This window comes from Equus przewalskii, chromosome 5, assembly GCF_037783145.1.
Source record: "Equus przewalskii isolate Varuska chromosome 5, EquPr2, whole genome shotgun sequence".
Classification (NCBI taxonomy): Eukaryota; Metazoa; Chordata; class Mammalia; order Perissodactyla; family Equidae; genus Equus; species Equus przewalskii.
Genome location: NC_091835.1, coordinates 16508922 through 16531265, shown reverse-complemented (window position 1 = coordinate 16531265; position 22344 = coordinate 16508922). Strand labels below are relative to the sequence as shown.

At 39.3% G+C, this 22344-nt stretch overlaps 1 long non-coding RNA gene across 1 annotated transcript in view; it reads right to left on the bottom strand.

Moving 5' to 3' along the window:
• The window catches only part of LOC139083256 (uncharacterized), a 30325-nt gene extending 13228 nt beyond the window's left edge, over positions 1 to 17097 (bottom strand). The window contains exons 1-5 of the long non-coding RNA XR_011539818.1: positions 16787 to 17097; positions 16526 to 16619; positions 8687 to 8791; positions 4945 to 5034; positions 2654 to 2730 (exon numbers count right to left, since the gene is read on the bottom strand). This is a non-coding gene — a long non-coding RNA (uncharacterized lncRNA). The remainder of the gene's footprint in view (positions 1 to 2653; positions 2731 to 4944; positions 5035 to 8686; positions 8792 to 16525; positions 16620 to 16786) is intronic.
• Between the last annotated feature and the right edge of the window lie 5247 nt (positions 17098 to 22344).

The following is a 22344-nucleotide window of genomic DNA, read 5'->3' as shown; positions in this document are numbered from 1 at the left end:
GAATCTCCCAGGGAGATGAATCCCAAATAGTTTTGTAGATGCCCGATCTTCAGGAAGCTGAAGCTGAACTCCTCACTCAAGTGTGGGCCATATATAGTGACTTCCTTCCAAAGAGGACAATATGGAAGGAGCGGGAAAAAAAGGTTAACCTGACAGTGAAGAAAACTGACAGACTCTACCTCAGTCAGGTGGTCGACACCAAGAGTGATAAGGCACGTTGATAGTCACATCCTTGATATGTTTCAATGAGAATGGCACCTTATCTCTGTGGTCTTCTTCCCAAACACCCACAAGCCCAGTGTAACCAGGAGACAAACATCAGACAAACCCCACTTAAGGAACATTCTACAAAACACCTGACCAGTACTCCTCCAAACCATCAAAACAAGGAAACTGTCATCAAAAACAAGGACTGGGAGACACTGTCACAGTCCAGAGGAACCTAAAGAGATATGACAAGCAAATGCAATGTGATACCCTGGATGGGATCCTGGAACAGAAAAAGGATATGAGGTGAAAGGTAAAGATATCTAAAAATGTTAATAATAATGTATCATATTGGTTCATTAATTGTGACAGATGTAGGGAAAACTGCGTATGTGGTGTATAAGAACTCTCTGTACTATCTCCACAATTTTTCTCTACATCTGAAACTATTCTAAAACAAAATTTATTTTAAAAAACCGTTTTACCATAGACGTAGTCATAGTAAATTACTGGAAAGCTCTCTTGATTGAATTGTTTCTGCTGAGAAACAGAAAGACATGCTTGGTGAACGTTTCATGACCAATTTCATGATGATTGCCTTCTATGAAATGGAAAAGACCATGCTGCCCAGTAATGAACCTTCTGTCTCCAGCATGCGCTCACTTCGGATTGGAGGCAGGGAGCCAGAGGCAGTTGGAATGAGCAGATGGTGTCTGATGACCAGACAGTGACTTCAAGTCCCTGGATCACCCAGCTCCCTCCTACGTGTCTACCCTTCCTGATCGAGGGCTGAAGGAACCAGTGGATTGTAATTCATTGTGTTCCAAATGAGTTAACAGGTGACAGATATCGGTGAGTATATTTCATCACATTAATTTTAATGTATTCTACATGTCTGATGTGAAGGACTCAAAATGACCTCCCCATGTTCCTAATTAGTGCTCTCAGTATAACTTCTTTATCATTTCTTCGACCTGGTTTATGTTTCCAATTTTAGCAAATATTGCGATTTATAATTTTTGCATATATAATTGGGGAATTGAACAAGGAGATATCTATGTGGAATCATCACAAGTAAAATATTCCATTGAGGTAATATTGTGTTATGAAAGGTTTCATGGGACTTTCTTAAAGACTTGGGAACCACAAATCTGTCACAGATGCATAGGTGCACATCTTACTGGTTGAACAGTGATTGAAAGATCTACGCAAAATACAAGATGAGGAAGCTGTCCATGTTATTAACATCAAAATGTAAAATTAACTGTAGGCGTAAATCAGTAATCTCAATTCTGAAAACAATTCAAAGATTGTATTTTTTATCTGATATTTAAACATTATTTTAAAAGTTTTCCAGTGACATCTTAACTCATGCATTGTTATCCTCAGATTTTTTCCCCAAATGTTGGAAATTGATTTTCAACATGTTTCTTGTGGTTGAAAGAACACACGTTCTAAAACCCTGAATTTGGTTATAAAAATCAGCAAAAATGCATAGTCTGGTGGTAATTCAACTCTTAGAAAACTCGCCTAATGTTTTCCATTTTTTCCTCTTCGTAATAACAATAAAGCATAAACATGGAGAAAATTCTCAAAGGATATATACCTCAAGAGCTTGATGGTGATTACATGTGAGTTATGTGGTTAAAGATTATTTTAGCTTTATTTTTATACCCCTTTCCTTAATGTTATCTTAATATGTTTTTACCCTGAACATATTCTACTTCAATAATTGGAAAAACAGCACTGGTTCCATAAATCATAAACCATATCACAACTACAATTTGTTCTGTTAAACATTTACTAGTCACTCTATTTACAGTAAGGTATACTGTGAAATTGTTAGTTTAGTTATAATAAGGTATGTTATATTACTGATACAATAATTATTATTACTATGATATGGTACAACCTTATTAATTCTGAATCTGATAATTTCCATGTTAGCAAGATTTTCTTTGCCTTATTTTTAATCAAAGAGGGATTTTCTAAGAAATCTGATAGAATTCCCAAGCTTATCAGAAGATATTAATATAGTCGAGAGAATATTGGGCTTGTGTAAATCCTTAATAATCCTTATTTGCATACAACTATTTTACATACATTTATTTTGTGTACTGAAGAGTAAGCCAAAATATTCTCCCACATCTCATTTCTCATAGAGTGCTTATGACTAAGGAAATGTTACAGATTATTTGCTGATTTTGAATATATTGCAACTGAAGAATAAAAGGTCAGACTGCTCTTATGTTTAGGCCAGGGGATGATTTTTAGGTTTCCAGAAAATTCCCCTTGCCTCCAATGTTATCCTCCACCTCTGTTTGATACCTAGGATTTCTTTTCTATGTGATAGTTGCCTTTCATCTAGGACTAGAACTATGGTTCCAGATATAAATATCTCAGGGACAGGATCACGTTGAATTAATCATATTAAAGTAGAACTTACTGATGGAAGATTTTCTGAGACTCGTATTTGCTTGTTGGCATCTTGGTTATTTGGGTCGGGAGTGTAATAGAGGGGAGCTGAAGTAGATGAGTAGGAAACACAGTAGGAAAAACACAATTAGGAAGAAATACAAAGGAAAATTAGCAATTAGCATAAAGAACAAACGTAGGTTTTTGCACTCATTTACTTGAGCCTACTTGACGGACTTGTGTAAGAATTCAAAGCAACTTCTAAATAAAGGTGGTGGAGTAAATGCATGTTTATTCATTCCTCCTTAAGCCCACCCCAAATAACACATAATGGAAAGTATGGTAGTCTTCTCCAAAATGACATTTCGGTCAACAATGGATCTCATATATAACAGCAGTCCCATAAGATTTGTACCATAGATGCTAGGGGTGCAGTGGGCTCTACCATCTAGATGTGTGTAAGTGCTCTATGATGTTTGCATAACAATGAAATTGCCTAATGACACGTTTGTCAGAACATGTCATAGTCAAGCGACGCATGACTGTCGTAGAAAAATACCATCCTCAATGAAATAAAGCAATGGCCATAACCCAAACTCACATTCTCTTTGAAGTCTATCTTCCAAATAATGTGAAATCTACCCTAAAACAGGGGAAGCCACTCAGGGCCACACATGTACCCTCAGATCTTGAGGAGAAGACAGAATTAAGTTCAGCAGCCACGATGGCCCTATCAAAGGGCCTCTGATTAGATGTTGGAGCTTTAGGATCACTGTCGCTGTTTGGAAGAATTGGAAGTATCCCTCTAGGTACCACAAAATTTCAGGGGAGGTGGAGCGGAAGGGGAATACACTCCAGTAACAACATTTCTACTTGACTATGACCCAACCACCTAGCATATAGAGAATGACGGGTGAAGGGAGAATAGTCCGGAACAGGTAGGCGTGTCATCTCAAAGATGTTACCGGCTCCTAGATGGTCAAAACTGAGGAAACGTACTCCTAGAGCAAAGGAAGGAAAGTGAAGGAAGATGTACTAACAGTGTCTAATTTGATGAGAAGTTTGGAACAACCAAGTCCAGGAAGAGCTGCAGATTCTTCCAGTTTCATTCCCCTCTCCATAACACAGGAGCAGTCAGCATAGGACCTATGCACAGGCACTGGGCGGAAACATACAAAGGAAAGAAACATAAGCAAAAGTTGGAGGAAAGAAGAAGTATGACTAAAAAGGAGCCTTACTCATTTAAAAAGTGTAAGGAAAATTCAGAAAAATGGCATTTCATAGCCTCAGAGTAGTCACAGGCAACATGATTTATTACCTTATTTCTTTTAAAGTAAAGCTCAAAGAAGAGACTCAAGGATTCAAAGGAGAGATTATAAGACAACACCCGGAGACAAAAAGCAAGCTGGCTGTGCACAGAGAAGCCAAAGAAGCATAAAGGAAAAAAGACTCGAGAGATAAAAAAGCACAGTAGAAACAATGGAAAATAAAACAAGTATAACTGAAACCTTTCCTCTTGGCCTCTCAATGCAAACTTAAAAAAAGAATGAAGACATAAAAATCATGATGGGGAATATATGGTTATATGACACAAAGATCCAACATATGAACAGAACAGTGGACCTGACAAAATATGTTGAAAGATATAGTAGGAGGAAATTTCCTGGAATAAATTTGTTAAAATGCAGATTGAAAGTGCACAGTGTCTGGGAGAAAAATAATTGGAATAAATTCAGGAATAAAGAATTATACAGGCATGCAGGCTGAAAAGTAAATCACCCCTCAAAAAAAGAGAAAATATCAGATTGATTTCAGAATTCTCCCCAACTACATTCACTGCTGGAAAACAGTAAGTTAATATTAAAAAAAAAAACAAACTCTGACAGTGGGGGTGGGGGAGGGGAGAGAGGAAAGTGTAACCGCGTACTTTCTATGAGCCAAGCTTTCACACAAGTAGAAAGGCAAGGACAGATTCTCAAGCATGAAAGAATTCAGGATTCAGGGACTATAACACCAAAGAGCTCTTGAAAAAGAATACTACTCATAGATGAGTTCCAGTCAAAAGAGTGACATCAAAGTAAGTTACTCAGGAACGGAACAGATAAACAGTGGGGATGAGCATTCACTGCTTTTAAACAGAGCCTTAGGTTTAAATCACTCTGGGAATCACACTTATAAAACAGAATTTATGTGCAACAAATAATAATATATAATAAACATAAAATCAAGATAGGGAGTGAGAGTAACAAAGCATATTTATTCCCTCTTCGTTCATGACAGGGAGTCCATTGATATATACTAAAATAACAAACATATGCTCACCTCTTAATGATGTCATGACCTCCTTTTTACTTAAATTTCGGAGACACTTTTAGGAACCATTCCTATCTCTCATGATGAAGAAAGATGTGCCTGCATTTTAACAATTCCATAGTTTTACTGTAATTCATTTTGATTCTGTTAAATTCAAGTACAGTTAAATGTAATAATCCATAAAGTAAAAATAAAAGGGATAGTTTGATGTGAATTTCTGATCAGTCTTTCTGCCCTTTTACAGGGGGCTGAGAAATGTAGTGGCTAATGGCATAGACTCTGGAGACAGGGTTCAAATCCTGAGTCCATCCCTTACCATGTACATCTCCTTATGCAAGTGCGTTACCTTCTTGTGTTTCAGTTTCTTCGTTAGAAAAGTGAGGATAAAGATAATATTCACTTTGTAGAATTTTTCAAAAGATAAAAATGTCCAAGTGCTATATAATATCTGGCATATTGTATGTGTGAAATATGTTATTTTTATGTACTGTTTTATCCTTGTTTCTTTTAGTTTAGCTAACATGTATTTGGAAAATAGCATCATTATTCATAAAAAATAAATATTTTGAATCCAGTGAGAGGCGAAACTAGGACACAACCAAATTTCCTGGCACATAGTCTTCTGCTCTATTTATTGAACTATGTCATCATGACCCTTCAAGAAAACCTTCTCCAAGATTTATTGACATATAACAGTTCAATATGGTTGAGAAGTTAAAAATCCATCGGTTCCATAAATATTTCTTTTGATCAATTACATTTTCTCCATCCATCTGTATGTTTGGGAATTTGATGGGAAACCAGTGCCGAGTTTGGACTAGTTTACCCTCGTATTTGATATTTCATTTTATATTCTCTTCCTCTTGTCACCCACTGAGCTGGTCCCAGGGTATTTCAAATATGAGAAGTAAACTTGTAGACAACAAAGTTAATATGAACATTAACTACATTACGGGATGTTTGAAAAGAAAATAATTGAAAAATAACTTAAAAGCCATTTATAGTTGAGGTATTGCTTTTTATAAAATGACACTTTGAGATTAATTCTAATGTTGAGAAACTTCCATTTCTCTAAACAGCACAATGTCAGATTCCCAGACCTTTATTACTACTGGCATTTCAAGAGCCGTTCTTAAAATTAATGTGGTACCATCATTCTGCTGCTAATTAGATATGAGACAACCCAAAAGTGTCTGCCATCTGTAGATACCTGCCCATCTCATGGGAAATTCTACAACGAGTAATTGGTGCAACTTGGAACAGTATATTCATATGGGCTAATAGTATAAATAAATGATGTTATGCAGATGTAAGCTCACTAGCCTGAGGAAACTATGAAGTCCAGAAATAAACTGAAATTTGAATGAACATACCAAAGCATAGAACTTAAAGTTCCATCCTCTTCAACTCTGCATGCTCTCAAGCAAAAAGGGCTTGGCTTCATTGATATCCTTCATCATACTGAACTACACTGCACTGTACTTCAGTGATATACTTCATTGATATACTCCATTGCCAAAGTTGAAGAGGCACGGTTAGTGAAAGGGGAGGTTGTGACAGAAGAAAAGAATATGAAACAAATAAATAAGAGAAACAGTTCAAGGTATTAAAACTGCGTCTAACTTATCTTTTCTACTTTCTCCACCTTGATAGAAATTTAGGTGGGAAAGTCATAACCCAATGTACATAAGGACATCTCTGCTTTAGAGGGAAATAGAAAATAATGGAGAATGGTGGCCTTGAGCGAAACAGTGGAAGGTCCATATAAGAAAACAAAATCTTAGGCATTTGAGCCTTTCACAGAAGGTGTTTAGATTCTGAGCTGGCTTTATTATTTCTTAAAAATTTCAAAGGGATAAACTTATTTTTATTTTTTGGCACCCTTCAAACTTGATTTCCCCCATCCAATGGGCATCAAGACTAATATTTTCTGGTATCATTTCTAAGAAGGCTATAAGTATTCAGAAAATAGCCAATGTTCATTGAACTTGGCATAGTTCGTCAACTGTTGAATCATCCTCTGCCTAGATCTGGAGGTTGTAACTTCTCTCAGACAGTCTGGAAATGTCTATACTTAGTTTTCCATTAGGTAGCATCCTCTAATATCTTTCATGCCCATATGGTATATTAACAACAAAATAAACCAGCCACCATCTCCGTGGAAACAAGCACAGATGTTTTGAAATATGCCTACAAAAACTACCCACGAATGAACAACCCTATATTTCTCTAATTAATTCAAATATTTTGCTGTCAGCTCTTTCTCTTTGAAGCCACAGATTGTTTTTCATTCTGAGATTCACTTTCTTCCTAATAATAGAAACAGATATGTCCCTTTGGCCTCACTGTCTCAAGATTCAGAAATAAGATTCCTCTTGAAAATCCCAGGCTATGGAGTAATTCATCTGTAATCACCATTTGGTGCCTTTTATTCTCTCAATAAAGGTCGCGTCATAGTCACATGAATGTCATCACTCCTCTGTTGCTGTATCAAGCATTTTCTTCTGGAAGCATTTCTCTTGGATGGGCCAAAATAGATATTTCCATTTAATAAGTTCAGAATCTTACACAGTTCCATTCTATCAATTATGCAAACACCACCTAATATTTGTCTTACATTCATTCAATATGCATCTTTTCTTCCAAATACTACTGTGAACCATAAGACCACAGACCTTTTTTTCCTTTTCATTCTATTGTTCATGTGGATAGAGTGTCTGAAATCTGACATGAGAGATTTTACCTGCCTGGATTCTAGCTTGGGAATGGATTACATTTTTTTCTGTCAACTCTTAGCCTGTGCTAAAGTAATATCAGTAAAACCATAAGACAAGTAGACTGAAGCTTAACACTGAAAGAAACCTCCATATGGATTTGTTTGATGGCATAAAACAATCATTTTAGAGAGAGTGTGGCTTTATTAATAACCTATTAGAAATATTAATACACATTATTATTTTTTAAAAAATTTACTGATAAAATTCACATGAACTTGAGTCCCCTAGAAGTCACATGCATGAGGAGGTAAGAGGCTTGAAGACAATGCAGCTTAATGCAACAGGTGAGGATGAAGCTTCATGATAAGTATGCTATTCTGTTTGCCAAGTGGTAGCTCTCTGGAGAACTCAGCAGTGGGAAGAGAAGCTACTCACACTCACGTGCTAAGAAAAGCCCACTGCCTCCTCTTGGCCCCTAGATGAGCTGAGACAAAAAATTAGAGAAGATAAAATCCTTACTATATCTCCCCTTTGTGGCTCATTTCTGTGCTATGGAAAGCAAAACAAAACTGAAAAACAGATGACACAATTCCAGGCTTCATGGATTTTATCATGTGGTTGGGAAGTTGAAATCTAATCACATGAACCAGTCTCATAAGACTTTTAAAGCCTTGTATCAACAAACACTGAATTTGACTATTAGTGATGCTCAAGTGAGATTAGAGAAGCTTGTTATAAATTATAGCTCATTAATTATATAATTCTTAACATTTTTAGACTTTAGTATTATAATAACTAAATTCTTCTTCCTAGATGAAAGTTCATAGTTCTTAAGGCAATCTCATAGCTCAAATTGTTATTTCAATAGAAGAAATCTTATTTTCAAAGTGTGTAAACAATAGTTTCAGTTTGGGTGGGACAAAATGCTGATGTGTATTTATGGATTTTACTAATGTATCTTGTGTATAACTCAGAAACCAGAGTCAGTGTTATTTAGGAAAGATGAGACAATACATTCTTTATGGAAATTTTACCTCAGAATTTCAATGCTGTCATGATCAAGGAATCCACAAGTTTCTGTCTTCTGGGACATCTGGAACTACAAGTCATGCCTCTGGATTTGATTTCTTAACAAATGTCTGAAAATTGCAAAAGTCGTTGTATGACAATCTCCCCAAATTCCTAAATATCTCAGCCCCCAAATTTCTATGTACTAACACTACACTGAATCAATGGCAAATGAAGCAGACCCTGGGAATTCTATGAGATTAGGCAATGATGGAAAATTTCTGTTAGAATTTTAATCTTTTGAACTCTTCTTATTTATAGAGGAAAGGATACAGATCATGTTTAATTTCAAAAAGACCATTTTACAATGAAGATACAATTCATAATTAATAGTTGACACTAAACTTATTCTATATAGTCACATGGTCTATCGAGAAGTCGACAATCACCATTCCTCCTGGGTTTGGGCACATGATTGAGAAGAGAAAAATGGATCATCACTACCCAATAACCTACGGGTAGGTGGAAAGCAGTGCAACGATTGACATGAGAAAGGAAGCTGAATAAGGTTGCCTGGGTGAAAGAACTTGACAAATTGGGTTTCTCAGAAGAGAGAAAGTTCATCTAGTGTGGCCAGTGTGATCTGTTATGGTGGTGGGAGTGTGGGAGATCATAATGGGCGATGCTCATTTTTGATCCTGAATATCAGTCAAGAAGCTGGGATCTAGAGGGCTGTGGGATCCCTCAAAGAAACTCATGGCATACAGTTGCACTAATTGAGGTGGGTGTAGTCCACCAGACCAAACAGAAGGTTTTGGACCTTCAGGAACAGAGTCTGAAGACACTACTGATTCATAATGCCAACCACAAAGAATGATTACTGGAATGGACACTATTAGAGGCTACAGGATCACCTCACTGGTGTGGGAATGGAAGGGTACTCAGTAACAACCTACCACATCTTAGGCTCAATAAGAAACTTGAGTTCTGAGGAGTTTAAATGCCCAGCTGCTTCTCCTCTTGCCTGTATTCTCCAGTCTATTCATGGAAGCAAGAGCGAGTCATTTAAAACCTAAGACATATCTGGTTACTCCTCTGCTCAAAACCTGCAATGATTCCTTTTTCACTCAGATTGAACATCAAAGTCTTCACAGTTGCTCCAAAGCCTCACATGATCTGGCTGCTGTCTCTGTGGACAGTGATGACAAAATGGAGTAACATATGCCAAGGCTTCTAAAACGGAGTTGGAAGGCCATTAAGGAAATGGGGCTCCTGCACTCACTCTTTACCTAGATGAAATGTAACTTTTGAACTGTGATTCACTGTTTTCAACTTGACCTTCTTTCAAGAAATATGCTTACACTCCTAGATAAGAACTTTTTGCCTTAGAGATGGCCTTAGCAACAAATCACAGGTAGCCAAGAAGTAACAGCTGTTGCCAGCACCAACCACGTGTCTTGCAAAACAACCTGTGTGATTTCTCTCTTCGCCTTTATAAACTGTTGCCTTCTTTGTCTTTTTGGAGCACATTTTGGGTTTCTGCCTGAATCTGCATCTCCTGAATTGCCACGCTAATTGCCTAAATCAGTATCTGCTGTTAAACTGTAGTGGCGTTTTCGTTGGTTGACATCTCTTCTCAGACTATCTCCTCCTGCCAACTCATCCTGTGTCTGCCACTCCTGATGTTTCCTTGAATTATGATGCAGAACCTTTGCAAAGTCTTGTCTCTGCCTAGACTGCTTTTCTCCCAGATGTTTGTTGGCTATATCTGTCAGCTTCTGTGTCTCTGCCCAAAGGGCACCTTCCCAATCATGTCTAACCTACTCTCCTTTTTAAAATTGCAACCTGTGTGTTCTTTTCCCCTTCCTGCCATTACCTACTCTGGTTTTTCTTTTATCCTCCAGCTTCTACCATCTTCTTACAAACCATGGAATTCACATATTATGTCTCTTGTCACTCTCTCCTCACCTAGAATGTAAGTTCCATGAAGATAGAAATATGTTTTGTTTAGTGATGCATCTCCAGTACCTAAGGCATAATGACAAAAGTAACATAAGCTAAAGTTGAATGAATGAATGAATAAATGGAATAGGTAAATGAATGAACTGGCTGATGATTACACCATAGTAAGAGACGGAGATAGGATTTGTGTGTAAGTTGCTTTCCCCTCTTCGCTCATTAGATGTGGACTGAGCTATGCCATGCGTGCTGGGGAGAAAAAAGAGCCACTGCCTAAGCCACTTCTGCTGCCCCTGAACACAACATTGGCTACACCACGGCCTTGAACTCTAGACTGTTAGATTAAAAGTGCAGCAATTTAAAGAATGAGACCTTTGTTTCTGTTACAGAGAAGAGTTTAGTCCCCCAGTGGATCACTTGTAGTCCTGCTCTTTAGCAGCATAAATTGTACTCGAGCCTTATCAATCAGAGGAACTTCTCCCCTGCAACTCCATGAGCTAATTACATTAGTTCAAGATGCAATCATAAAACTGTCATCAACTGAAAAATCCAAGCTGCTATGCTGTGAATGCTTTCCTTCCAGCGTCTGCTGTTAGCTGTGACAGCCTCCATGTTCTCGGGCGGTGATAGTGAGGGTGCCGGGGTGGGCAGTGGACTTAATTAAATCATTAACCTTCATCACCAGTTCTTTTTAAACTAGGAAAAAAACACACCCACGATGTAATTTGGTATTAATATGAAATATGGGTCTTTTAAGTCTTTCTCCTATTCCATTTTTAGAACACAGACATAATTATCATGCCTAGCTGAGCATGCTCTAGAAGGTGAAGTAAATGATGGTACTGGAAGGCATGCATAATTGGGATTAAGCCCTCTGAGGAACGTGATGATGATTTTTATAATTCTGCCCAAATGTGAGTCTTTCTTTACTGAGCCAGCGAGCCCAGACTTGCATGGCATAAATGAGATTACTGGGTCATGGCAGCCCAGGCTCCCTTGCCAATAACATTTAAGCCACTTAAGTCCTTTGGAGACACTTTAGCCAAGGTCATCACTAGAGATGAACTTTCACCTAGCAGGGAGGTCTAGAGCTTGGATGAAAGAGTGGAAAACAAAATGAATGGGTACCAATCACAGCAGCCCTGCTGAGTTCAGACCATGTAACAGGCAAGGGCTTCCAGCCAGAATCCTTCTACCTATTAACAAAGAGGCCTTCAGCATCAGCTTTTCTCCATCTCCTTTCCAAATAAGGATTCCAGGACTCCATGCTGAAGGTGGTTCCTTTTTCAGTAGGGTCTGGTATATGTTTCTGGTCCCAATAATACTGGGAAAATGTGTTAAATGAAACAGAGAAGGACTTTTCCTGTCTTCAAACCCTGTTGACAGCAAGAATTGTTATCCCTTACAGTTTCATTTTGATGAAGGTTTTGAAGGAAGGAGTCTTTCTTTCTCATGTACTCATCTTTAGGGCTGGAGTTGGAAGGCAGAAAGGAAATCAACATGTTATGGCAATTAGTCCTAACAAGAACCTGGCAAGGCCTATATGGGTATTTTTAAATACATTGAAGAGCAAAGGGTTCACAGACTAGTTAGGGAAACTGATCCTGAGTCACACAGTTAGAAAGGACAGACTAGGAAGCTGGCCTTGCCCTCATCTCCAGGTCCACCTCTCTAATTTTTATTATTGGGGAGAACCCAAGGAGGCCTAAAATTATTCCTTAGATATAATTGTATGCCCCTTTCATCCTTGATTTGGTTTTCATAGAGACATGTGTAAGGCATAAGTCAGAGAAGTGTTGCAGTGCCAAGTGCTAAGCGAGAGTCTCTAACTTACAAGCTAATTACAAATATACTGAGCAGATTCCTCTGCCATAGGAACACTTGTGCAGAAAATCTGTGGTTTTTTTACATCTGTGGAATCAGAAGAGAGGAAACTATGCAAAGGTGAGAGTAGTTGACAATAAAACTAGAAGGAAGGGCTGGCTGGCCTGTCCGCCTACACTGCACATTGCATAAAGCGTTGCTCAAACTGATGGATTTCTCAGTTCAATTCTTCCAGCCTCTGAAGTTTCATGAAATGGAGATTCACTTAGATAAGTAAAAATCCACGCTGGAGGATGCAAGCACCTTCAAGTGTTTTAATGGGCTATCAGTCACTGACCCATTGCAAATTAATTTTAGGAGATTGCTTCCAATGCCCTATGTGAGTTCATCTGCATTGGGGGAATCATAGTCAGGTTTGGACGGAGAAAGATTCAAAGCATGAACCCCATTGAGTTTAAGCAGAACTAAGTGGAATAAGTGTTCTCAACCACAGGAAGGTTCTGCATGCCCTGTAGTGGTGGAGATGCACAATGCCAATAGGAGATCTGAGGTCAGAAGAGAGAGTCAATGCACATTTGGCCTAGCGATGGTCAATGGTCTGGCGCAAGAAAAAGGTCTGTTCCAAAGGAGGCAAGAAGATGCACGTCTTTGGGCCCTTCATGGAGCAGTCCTGTCCACGCTTTGGGAAGATGACCCCAACAACCCCTGATATCTGGCACTGGTCCAGGCTGCCCTCTTGCCCGACCACCCAGCCTTCTACTCCTTTGTTATACTGTGTTCACTTTGCTGTCTCTAACGTCAGTCTTGTGCCTTCACGTTCAGGCCCCTGAAGCTCACCTCCTTGTTTCAAAGTTCACATAAAGTTTCTTCTCTGGCTTAAGGATCTTGGCCTGATCTTCTCAGGTCTTGAATTTGCATATCCCCTTGATTGCAGCACATTTACTGGGCTGGGAGACACTCCTGAGGCAAACTCTGGGATCTTTTTTCCCCCACCCTCCATGCCATTAGGACTTACCATTTCCCAACACCCAACTAGGTCCCAGCCTTCCCCACGTAAGGGTAGAAAACCCATCTCCCTACCCTGTAAGTTTTCTTCCCTCCTGCTTCCCTTTCTTCTTGCAGTGCTTGCCATGTTGCTTCTTTGTCTGGTTCCATAAGTGCATTTCAGGCTTGAATTGACTTTTGTGGCTCATGTGGGAACCAAGTGTCTGTGTATAATAATGTTTCTATGGGAAACTGTGCTCTGAATAGAAATAACTGACTTAGAAATAATTCATCTAACACAATTTGATTGTAAGTTGAAGATTATCTCTATTAGTTTCCTAGGGCTGCTGTGACAAATTCCCACAAACTGGGTGGCTTAAACGACAAAAATTTATTTTCTCATAGTTCTAGAGGTGTTGGTAGGACACGTTCCTTTGGAAGGCTATGAAGAAAGTATCTATTCCAGGCCTCTCTCCTTAAGTTGCAGATGCCTGCTGTCCTATTCACATGGCATTTTCCTTGTGTGCATGTCTGTATGTCCGAATGTCCCTTTTTTATAAGGGCTCCAGTCATATTGGATTTGGGCCACCCTAATCACTTCACTTTAACTTGGTTACCTCTGTAAAGACCCTATCTCCAAATAAGGTTACATTCTGAATGTACAATGAGTTAGATTTCCAAAGAGGACACAGTGCAACCCATAACATGATCTCTTGATGATATGGATGTCTTCACTAAAAAAATCATGTAGTTATTGATAAAAGAGCACAGCAATCTGTGGATGACCTTAACGATAAGCTGCCCCCTTAACGATCAATCAGAGTTTCTCTTTAGGACAAAGATAGATACAACTCTGCATTCTTGGAGAAGCAAAGACTGGGTAAGTACCATAAATAAATATCTACAAATTTGCACCATTTTAATAGGATGGCTTCTTCATCTTATTTAAGATTCTCTTATTACGGGATACTTTTAGAATATTTTCCAAAGTCTGAAAGGGGACAGGAAAATGCCTTTTACCTTAGTATCTCTCAACCTGGCTGCACACTGGAATCACCTGAGGGAGAGTTTAATAAAACATGGATGCCCAGAGATTTGAGGTAACTGGTCTGTGCTGGGGTCCAAGCATCAGTATTTGTTTAGAAGCTCTCCAGGTGATTTTACTGTGCAGCCAGCATTGAGAACCACTGCTTTCACTTAAGATCACCTAATGTTGAGCATTAGTTATTAAGTAGAGGATCAAAAATGTTGTTTTTAATCCACTCCCAAGAGGTGAACATAAAAAGTGAAACACATTTGCCAAGGGAGGAAATATCACTGTCTCTGCAGCTTAGGTATGAGGAAAGGGTCGGTGCTCTCAGAATGCGAGAGGTGGCACCAAGCGCTAACAAATTATAACAGAGGGTGTTGGGGCAGATGTGCTTTTGATTGGACTGCGTTTTCTAATCATCGGGTGGAAATTGTGTTCAACAGACTGTGTCTGACTATATCAGAGGGTGGAGGAGCGCGTGGAAGGAATATGTGAGATGCCTGCCTCTAGGAAAGGGAGGAAAGCATGAGAGTTAAATTCAATACCTGGGATAAATGTGAACGGAGGTGAAACTACAAAACAAAAACATATATAGTTACTAAAGGCTTTACATGGACCAAACAATGCCCTGGGCCCTGGGGATATAAAAATGATTGAGGCACCGGACATGTTGTTAGGGAGCCCACCCATTACTGATGGATGGACAACTATACAATGTAACATAAGGTAGAAGAAAAGGTAACATCTGGAGATATACAGAGAGAGGTGAAGGAATGATTAGAATGCCAAGGGACAAAAAGTACAGAGAAGAGGTTTCTGAGCCAGATACACCCGTGTTTTTAGGCTGCCAGTTTCAGCCACTTAGTGTATAGGCGGCCTTAATTAAGGCAGGAAACCTCTGCCTGAACCTCAGTTTTCACACGGGGATAGGGAAACCAAGCTCAATGTATCTTTGTAAGGATTAGTAATAATGGACGTGATATGCCTACTACAGTTAATGGGTACACTGGAAATGGTAGCTTTTGGGTGAACACAGGAAAAGGAGACTATAAAGTGAGCGTGACAATGTAATTTATCACCCAAATTGGGACATTTTTGAGTATAAAAGGAGCTGCTTTAGTAATTATGCTATTATAATAATTTAATAATTATTTAATAACAGGCTAAACTTGGAAGGTCCTGGGCAACCAGGACATGTGGTCAATCTATAAATGATACAGATAAAAATCGCTGCCGGGTGTCATTGATTAGGGATTAAGGACACAGGAGTTTGAATTAGACTGCCTGGATTCAAATCCTGTGTACAGCACTCAGGAGCTGTGTAACCGTGAGTTACTTCATTAGCCAATCTTAATCTCAGTTCCCTCAGTTACAAAATGGGGATAATAACAGTGCCTATTTCATAAATAAGTATGCACATTAAATGTTTAATATTTGTGATGTCCTGAAGATCAGTCTATAGCACATAATAAGTACTCAGGAAGCTTTAGTCAATGCTATTACTACCAGGAATGGTGAAAGATTTACAATCAGACATAAGAGAAGCAGAGGAAAATGGAAGTCAATTATTGCAAAAGAAGTGAAGGACTCAATTCACCAGATGTGGAAACTAGGAGAGCAATGATGGCTTTTGAGAGAAGAATATACCAGCGTCATGGTATCAAAAGACTGATTGTAAACATTTGCAGAACAAGTGAGCAGGAAAGAAATGAAATCTTTGCCTGTAGACCAGTCTTCCTAACAGCTTGGCAGTGAAACATAGAACCAGATGATTAGAAACTGGAGGGGAGAGCAGAATTGAGGAAGGAGAATGAGATCTCTTGGGCTTTCTTGGAGACCAAGAGGAAAGTATTAATGGAAGGTGTGGGCTGGAAGTACAGAGGATGGGAGGGTAATTAATGATCAAAGTTCTTGAGGCGGGGATAGAATCAAGGTCAGCTAGGTGGTATCCAACCTTAGAAAGATGGGGAGAAACTGCCCTTATGTGTATTTGCTATGCTTTCTGTTATTGGAATGAGTAAACAAAGAATGGGAGAGGACACAGAGAAATGTTCATACGGAAGCCCACCTTCTCGCATGGGTTCCTGATCCTCTGCTGCTCTCCTTGGGGGTGGGGTGGTGTTCTTCCATAACCCCTTCTAGACTGTCTTCACTCTCTCCCCCTACAGAGGAAATTTAATAGAATCTATTGAATTTTCTGTCACCTAAATAGATATACATAAATGAGTAATAAAAAGAAATAAACTCCTTTGATTCTGTATCTTATAGCTATCATCAATCACTCTCTTCTTATCTAAGCTTTTGGAAAATTAATCTAAATTTGACTTACCACTTGGCCATCTCCCGTTTGTTCCTAAGACTAATGCCCCGTGGCTTCTGCCCCTTTCTACTGGTCCATGTTTTGGGGAGTTATTTTTGATGGGCCTACCAATGACTTTGAGAGTGAATGGAAGAAGAAGTGAATTGAGAAGTGAATGGAAGTTTTTCCATGTCTATATTACTAAAGCCTCCAGCAGCATGGGCCCCCAACCTCTTTAATGATCTTTCCCACTATATTCTCTTGGTTCTGCTTCTACGTCCCTGACAGCTGCTTCCTTCTTATTCATAGGCTCTCTTATTTTAACCATGTTGCTATTCCTCAGAGTTCTGCCTTCAGCTCATTCTAATTCTAATTCTAATTCTAATTCTAATTCTAATTAATTCTCTACAGATCCCTGGATGATGTCATCCACTCTAATATTTTCAATTTCTTCCCTATTAAGTTAATGATTCTCAAATCTCTAAGTGTATCCAGAGTTTCAAACTCTTATACACAACATCTTGCTTAAGGAAGACTCTGGGATTTCATACAAGTACCTGAAATGAAATGGAGCTCATCAACAAATCACTCCTTGCCTCTCCACATCCCCACAAACTCTGCTTAGTAAAAGTCTGAGTACAGGTTCTGAGGTCAGAGTGCCCCAATGTGAATTCCAGCTCCATCTTTCCCCAGCTGTGTGAACTTATGCAAGCTATTTAACATTTCGGTGCCTCTCAGTTTTCTTCTGAAAATAAAAATAATAAATTTTACCCTCTTTGAGATGTCATGAGGATTAAAGGGAAAAAAATGAAATTCGTGTTGAAAAATGCCTGGTATGGAAGTGCTCAATTAATGATAGCTATTATTGCTCTTTCAGTATTACTCTCTCTTTTTGTGGGCACTATTGCCTACCGACTAACTCAAGCTAGAAACCTGGTAGAATGTTTCTGATTCTCCCTTCCTCACTCTCTGTATCTAATCAATGACCCACCTCCATTGACTTTGCCATCTAAGCATTTCTTAAATTTGTACTCTCTTTTCATCTGTGATACTAGTCCCTTAACTTAGACCCGCATGAAATATTTCCTGGATTACTGACACAGTCTCCCAAAGGGCCTCCTGGGTCCCAGATGTGTCTCCCTCAAATCCATTTTAAACCCAGCCTCCAGAGTGGCTGACTTATAAGCCAAATATGACACCATCACACTCCAGTTTGAAACACTTACATAGCTCTCATGTCTATCTACCCAAGTAAGTTAGACCCTCAGCGTGATGTGTGAACTGGGAGTTTGACGCCAAACCCCTGAAGTATATGCAGGAGTGTCAAGGAGTCCTTGACATAAATAAAACATATAGGCTGAAAAGAGACTGATTCAGCTGGAACTTCCAAAGGAAAGACATGGATGGTTGATGTGGAGTGTGGAGAGTAACAACCTCTTCTTTCCTCATACTCTTCCTCCAAATGTCCTGCCCCCTAACTCACACAATTATGTGCAAATGTACACACGTACACAGGCACACACATCCACATACTACATGAAATAGGAGCAGTGGAAGATGATCACTCTCCACTGACAGCACAAGCACGAGTAGTGGTGTCATGGGGGAGGGGAGACAGGTTTTGACTAAGAAACAAGAGACCCCCAAAAAGGTTAAAACAAAACAACAAAAAAAATTGGAAATATAGAAAAGTTCACACTAGAAATAAGAAGAGATGGTTGACTGAAGTCATTAGAAAAAGTAATGATGGTAATTTTTTGGCCTCAGGAGAACATTTAAATAGAAGATATACATATATCTTACATATATTAAATGTATTATATATAATATAAAAAAGAAATCTAGGGAAAAATGATAGAGATGATTTTCAAATAGAGTTTGCAAACACAGGAATAAGTTGTTTAATCATTGATTTAAAATGTTATCTGAACAGGGTAAGACTTGACTTAAGAGACCCTAATGTAGATCAAGAGAACATGTTGGAGTCTGGGATAGGAGAGGGGGAGAAGAAGTTGGCTGACAGTTTTTTTTTTTCTGCTTTATTCCCAAAAACCCCTCCTGTACACAGTTGTATATCTTAGTTGCACGTCCTTCTAGTTGTGGGATATGGGACGCTGCCTCAACGTGGCCTGATGAGCGGTACCAAGTCTGCGCCCAGGATCCCAACCCTGGGCCGCTGCAGCGGAGCGCGCGAACTTAACCACTCGGCCATGGAGCCGGCCCCTGGCTGACAGTTTTAATTGGATAATTAATGAGAAACTAAAACAAGACAGTCCCAAGATTCATGCTATGACAGCAGTGCAATGTCTGATTTGAAAAACCCTTATTTCAGTCAGGTTCCAGTTGCAGGTTTCGGATTCTCAGATGCTGTTAGGGGGTCTAGGGTAGAAGCTGAGGACACAGAGAGCACTGTCAAATACTGCCAGAGCTATAAGTCAAGCTCAAAATTGAGAACACATCATGTTGGCGTGTGAATGGCAGTGGGATGAGACCACAATAGCAGAGGTTAGGACTGTGTAGGAAACCAGACAAACAGAAAATGTCAAGGGGAGCGCAGAGGTCTAAGCAATGGGTGGCCATGTTCAGGGAGGTCGGTAAGAGGCAGCGAAGAGGGAGAGGTGTTGCCTGTGACTCAGGAGGTCAGGAGGCTGGTAGAGTTGATGAAGCAAATAGAGTGAATGAAGTTCTGATTCTAGGACCATGGTACTTTGCTATTTTTTCCTATTTACTCTGCTTTCTATCTCTGTGAAGCGGACCTGTGGGTATTCATCCCAGCGAGAAGGTAATCAAAGGCCTGCCAATGAACACTGTCTTGATGAAAACAAAAGGAGGAAATGACCTCATGTAAAATTAATTAAGGGTAGTGTAAGGTGCTTTTGGCTACAAATAACAATGAGCCTAGAGACAACTGGTTACAGAATTAGTTTGCTCAGTAATATAACAAAATCATCAAGGAGCCAGTTCCTTTCCATATTTCCACTCTGCGACCTGTGCCACATTGGCCATCATTGTCTGGCTTGCTCCTCACAGTCACAAAACACCCTACCCTTAGACAACTGTCCACACACAACCTCACCAAGGGCAGGACAACATTGGAACCTCTTATTACAACAACTTTCTGTAATATTGAATAAAAACTTTCCCAGAAGACTTTGAGCAGAGTTTCCCCTACATCTTGTTGGCCAGGATTTTTATCACATGCCTATTCCTTTACCTATTATTGGTAAAGGGCATGGAATAACCATGATTGGACTATACTAACTACCAATCACCAACTGGAGTTATGGAGTAAGTCCCTTGAACACATGAGAGGGGAAGGTGGGACTGGAAGTAGAAAGGAATAACCATCACGTTGGCTGTGCCTGTCTTTGGAGTTTTTCACTGTCATTTAAAATTGCAACATTAGGGAAGACAATCATATCTGAATTAAACTTCTCAGAATAACTACTCTCCCTCGTTATTGTAAGGTTTGACTCCCATGTTATTTGCTATTTCATTCAGGTAGGGATTGGGGAGAATTTGCCTGGCCTGCACTGCTGTCCTCATGGGACGTTGCAGCAAAGGACTGGGGGAGAAGAAGATCATTGGCCTCTGCCTCCATTGCTAAAATACGTCACCAGTCTTTTCTCAATTGCAAAAGCAGAGACTCAAAGTGAATGCACGTCCAGACATATCTCTGCAAACCAAGGCTGGAAATGTGCTCAACTGCAGCTATCAGATGGGCCCACTTAGGAGGAAAGACAGTTCAGGCAGGGTGAGATGATTGCGAGATAATTGCAAAATGTAGAGCCAAGAATTCTTCATTCATGTAAACAAATTTAAGCAGATTAGCTTGAACAGAGTTAAATGTCTAAGGATGGCCTACAGTAAAATTTTAATTTTTTGAATTGCTTGAACAATGGCATTACATTTTTAGTAATCTCAAAATTAATGGGGAAAAAACTGTAACTTAGTTATAATAACCTTCTCAACTGTCCCGGACTTGAGAAATACACGATAGTGGGAGTTATTAAAACCGATGCGATTTAAAGTTTGCCATGTATAAGTGTCTGGTATTGTTGATGCAGATATTAAGCTGTTTTTTGGTTCCAGGACATATCCTAGGAATTTGGTGGTAGGGTGTAGGGGGAGTGGGAGTAGGGAAGTATGTCTTTCTACTAAATTAAATACAAGAATACCCCACCCAAACCCACAAAGCCTTGATTGGTTAATTAATAGTGTTGATTAGTTGAATTCTACTTGTTTGAAATTTGACTATAGAGTGTTCTTTCTATTTTCCACTCCATCCATCATTCCACTCTCTTCCAACAGAATGAACTCACTGTCTTGGGTCCATTTGGATCTCAAGGCACATAGAGATGGCCCAGGCACTTCTTTTGGTTTTACAGCTTGCATTTGTTTACCTGTGCTTTTATATACATTGCTTGATCCACTTCTTACAGAAGCTGTGCACCTTCAGTGGAGCAGACCTCAACATCCCTGTCTTATGGATGAGCAAGCAGAGGCTCAGGTTTAAATAAGTTTTCTAAAATCACACAATTGCTAAGGGGCAAAACTGAGTTTAAGCCCAGGTATGTTTTCTCTAAATAAAGATTTCTTTCCACTCCTGGTACAAAAATCTGATTTAGGTATTTTATGTAGTAGGTTGGAATCACCATAACGATTCTCAAACTTGGATGCAGATGAGCATTTCTTTAGAAGGCAGACGTGCTGTGATAAGATGCTGTTGCTCTCCTTTTTCCTAAAGTGTGGAAGAATTCCCAAAGGAGAAATCAAGGAGGCATTTCATTGAGGTGTCGTCTCCTATCACCTCCCACCACTTCAAAAACAAGGGCTAGAAGTTTGACAAGTTTGTTGTTTAATGTACGTGGAAATGGAAGGATAGCTGCAGACTTGCACAGAATTCAGAACTCAGGCTTTCTCATCACAGAACTTCCCCCAATGCTCCTGCCCTCATCCAGCTTTGCCACTCCCCACACCTGCCACTGCCTCTAGACCCTGTACACTAACCTAAAATAGCTAGTCCTCAGTTTCACCCTCACAAAATCCAGCTAATAATCGCTAACCTACTGTGCTTTGATTTACAACACTCAAAGAATGTAGTTTGAATATTAGACCAAAGGAACCCAAGCAGGTAAACTAGCCTCTAACTTTACAGAGAAAAAAGAAGTCATCTGATAAAAATTCCCAATGCGCCTACAGGCTTACTGTATTTGGTGGTGCATCCTTTCTTCCTTCTCTCTGGATGCAGCAGAAAAGCTGCCATTTTATTTTCTAATGCTCATCATTTGTGTTTCTAACTCTATCTCCTTTGCGTTCTGAGACACTTCTTTCTAATCATTGCCTTTTCTTTGTATAAAAGTTCTTTCTTGTCAACATTTACACAGGGTCATTATAAACACCCTCCCTTTTCTCCATTACTTCCTCAACTAATTCTCTTCTCTCTCTCCCTTCTACCACAGCCTAACCAAAGAACCATCTAAGCTAAGTGTGTTTCTACTTTACCTTCTATGATTCAATTCTCAACCTCCTACCTGCTAGCTTTTGTACTCCCCAACTCCCTAAAACTAGCCTTACCATTTATCATC